Genomic DNA, 4372 nt, shown 5'->3' with positions numbered 1-4372 from the left:
TGTATTATTTTAAAGTTGCATGTTTGTGGCATTGTAGTTCTGAGCTGTATGAGTACCTACAAGAAAGAAAGATCCTAATCTCTGAAAAATGTTTATTTACAAACTGTTTTACTTTTTTGAAAAATTTGTGATGTAAAAATGAATGACTACTTAACAGTTATCTTGATCAGATTACAAATTAAGGTAAATACTTTTGCTTATAGCTTCTTTTTAATCCTTTATTTTTTATCAGTACCTATTTAAAATTTATCATGCTCTTTCGCCTCTATTCGTAAGATCTCGACACGCTTAATTTTTACTTTAAAATAGCTTCATGTTTTTGTTTTTTTTGTGAATAACGTTAAATATGTCACGTAAAAAAACGATTCGTGGTTGTTTAAAACCCTTAACTAGTCATGTCACAAAAAATTATCTACATTATAGTATATGTTTAAAATTTTATTTCTTCTTCTTAGCCTATAACGGTCCGAAATTCGTTGTATTTTTTTGTTCAACTCTATATGCTCAATCCGTTAAAATTCATATTGTATCGAAGAGTCGTAGTTCCTAACAGATCTTTCGCATGATGTGTGTTTTGTCGATTCTACGTTCCCACAATGTTATGACGTGATTACCTTTGAGTGTCTCATTGATGTTTTATCGGAGCTCGCCGTCAAAGAATTTTAATGGTTTTTCCAGACCGAAGTCTGAATTTTGTTTATACTATCTCACAAATGTTTGGCGATAATAGCTCAGTAAAGCACACCTGCAGAAATGCTGAGTGCGTGAGAAACCAAAGACTTGCTTACGGAAAGTCGGTACGGAAAGTATGATTTAGGTTTTCTGATTGGTGAAGATCTGATTAATTAGGAATTAGAATCTGTAATTGGTCGATGGGATGGATCCTGTGATGATTTTGAGAGGGCGTTGATTTTTAGAGATTATAGCTGAGGGGATCAAGTAAAGCGGTTCCATTTGAAGGTGCGAGAGTAGAGTTCCATCTGAGAGTTCAGTGGTAGAATTTATCGAGCGGTTGCCTCGGACCGCGAGATGTGGTTACCGGCAAATAGTTAGCACCTAGGGCAGTTTTGTTGGGTCCGTTGCTTGCAGCGGCACCTGAAAGGTGGAAGTTCCAGTTTAGTTTGAGTATTATTGTGCAATTTTATTGCAGAAGTCTTAGTATTGGAGTAAAGTGTTCGTTCCAGTATGGTCTAGCAAGCCGCAGGCCACCGCGTTCTTCGCTGTTTTTAGGCGAACGCGGCCATTTTATACCAATGTTGGTATAATAATCTTTTCTTACATGCAAGCAGGAGTTAGAAGTTTCCTTTTGTGTTACTAAGTTTAACATTACAGTTAAATTATGAAGTTTGCTTATATATTTCATTTTGATCCCGTTTAATAAACTTTTAATATTTTTGTTCGAGTAGAGCTAATTAGTGTTTTTGAGAATGCAGAATGCATACAAAGCTGAATTTTTCTATAAACTATGGATAACCTTAAAGTCGGAAAAATGAAAGAATACCCATAAACGAACATATAAAACACGCTGTATTTTCCTATCACCGTGTTACAAAGAAAATTGTCCAGTGCAAGTACATATAACAATAATTATTACATGTACTTGCGCTGGCCAATTTTTGTGTGACACGGTGACAGGAAAATACAGCGTGTTTTATGTTCGTTCATGGGTATTCTTTCATTTTTCCTACTGTATGTACTGTTGCTGTAGCTATTAACATTGTGAAGTGACTTTCGCGTAGTGAAATAGCGTCTTGGACTTACAAACCAACCAACCAAGAAGAAACCTGGACAATGATACGTAAAGGTATTATTTTTATGTATGTACTTTTCTTTCATTTTTTTTTTATTTGGTAATCTCGACCTCAATCTGTAATACCGAGAGATCAGAAATTCATTTTTTTTTTCGTTTTTAATAAATAATGTGTGATTTGCAAAATATAAATTTATTATTTCTTTCCTTCTCTCTTGAATCGTAAGAACAATAAAGAATTGGATGAGTATAGAATATTGAGTATAGAGTAAATAAGGTAAGTTACATTATAATATTTTTTATGTTATGTATATTTTCTGTGAGACTATTTATTTTGTTTTATTTTGATTTAGCGATCTATCTATTTTTCTTTCATATTTCTGTTTTGTGTAAAGTTTGGTTTCCTTTAGGTAACCAGTGGCGCCCAATATTTTATTTTTTTTTGTTTTACATCCTTGTTTCGATTTTTCTATCTTTTTAAATTTTTCTAAGCTAATAAGAGTATACTATTAACACCCCTTAAGAATCCACCCCTTAAATCTCTGAGACTGAGCGACCGTGTCCTTGAATTTTATTGTGTAACATCCCCTTATAGGACATATCAACATCTTGTCAAATTTCAATTCCCTTTTCATGTTATGCAAATAACACCCTTTTTTGGGGCACGTTACAAGCCTTCAATCGTGTATGTTTGGACGTAATGACTCTTCCAACTCCTTACATATGTCTTTATCCTGTGCAACATACTTTCAATCTGTTCGGGCTATTCTTTTAATATCATCAACCCATCTCAGCTGTGGTCTTCCTCTTCCTCTTCCTCTTCATCGTTTACCTTCGTAACGTCTCCAATGTTGTATTGTGTCGTTCCGACGTTGGTATTTTTGTCTAGCAATATGGCCTGCAAAGTTCCATTTGAGTTTGGCAATTTTTGTTGTTATGTCGTCGATTTTTTATCTTAGCCAGTCGTTCTTCTTTTTATCTGACAGTCGTATACCTAACATGGTTCTTTCCATTGCTCTTTCTGTTGTGACTACATAGTTCATTCACATTTGCCTTGGTTAGTGCCCTGATTTGACATTCATATATCACGATACGATAGATACACTGGTTGAACATTTTGTCCTCAAATATTAGGGTATTTTGCGGTTCTTAAGAAGTATCCAACTTAGTTTTCCAAATCCTGCCCATGCTAGTCTTGCTCTTCTAGTGATTTTCATACTTTGGTCCTCTTTGTGAAATTTCAGAATTTGACTTATAGTAAAATCACAATAAAGATGCACTAGAAATAAACAATCCAAGACCAGGGCCTTAACTACGATGTTTGGGGCCCCGGGGCAAACGTGATCTACCAGGGTCCTACCGGTGACTTTGGGGTTTACCCCCTAGCGGAATGAGGGGTCCGGAAAAATGTTTAATATTTAACCCCTTGAAATTCATTTAATGCATTCCATGACTGAAGTTTCTTGTACCTACATATTGCTATTTTAGTTGACCTACACAAAAAATTTTGAAAACACCTTATTTTAAGCTAAATAATTTTGCAAGTAAATAGTACCATCAATATAACATCTTTTCTGTTTTCATAAAAAATATACTATAATTTTCATTTAATTATTCGACTACAATGTGGTTCCTTTCACGTACCAAGATGTAGTATGTGGTAAATTGGTTAATACAAAGTAGCTGGGACCGGGGGCCCCTATTCCGGGTGCATTTTAGTTTTTATTTCGCCAAAATGACTAATTTCGTCAGTAACAATTTATATCTTTACGCAAGATCTCGGGGGACCCAGCCAGAGCCGTGCGGTACATCTTTTAAACATGATGCAAGTCTTCGAAATGCCGCCCCTTAGTATTATTGAAACTTAACTTTTATTTTAAAAACAAAACATACTTTAAATTAAATGAAATATGTATAAACATTACATAACATTTACAAAAATTATAATTTTGCCCTTCTTTACTGACTTTAATTTTGGCAAACTCGTCAATCAGATTGGTTAAAGTAGCAGTTAGTGAGAAATCTATTGAAATGAGCACTATATTTTTTAGTTTTGTTTGTCTTACGGAGTTTAGTAAATAGTTTTAAATAATTTTTAATTTTGAAAACTTCTTTACCCACTAACTACCGAGACAGGGGTGTTAATAAAATTCTATACCTAATTCTACAATTATAGTGGTACAACTATTTGGGTATAAAGAAATTAGGATATTTTGGCACAAACAGTTCAAAGTCTCAAAACCTTAAAAAAAGGTTTCATGGAGTATGGTATCATTTGAGATATATCACGCCATTTTTCTAGAAGATCATTTGACTCTATTTCCGATTCTTATTCTTTTTTTATTGAAAATATTGAATGCAGATTCTTACAATATTTTTCTAGTGTTTTACCATATATTTTGCCTCCATTAAAAATATCATATCAAAATTTAAAATATTTATTATGAGTTTCTAGAAGCGAAAATCGGCCAATCAAAGAATTAATGGCAATGTCTAAAATATATATGTAAGTAGATGAAACATTATTTATTTAAATTTATCTTCCTCTGTTAAGAACTCATCCACAGATTTTTCGTAATCAAATTGGCGATTTTTTCTTCTGGCTAGAATTTCATTTTCAGC

The sequence above is a fragment of the Diabrotica virgifera genome, chromosome 1, assembly GCF_917563875.1.
Source record: "Diabrotica virgifera virgifera chromosome 1, PGI_DIABVI_V3a".
NCBI lineage: Eukaryota > Metazoa > Arthropoda > Insecta > Coleoptera > Chrysomelidae > Diabrotica > Diabrotica virgifera.
The sequence above is the reverse complement of the archived record's forward strand: the minus strand, read 5'-3'. Positions refer to the sequence as shown.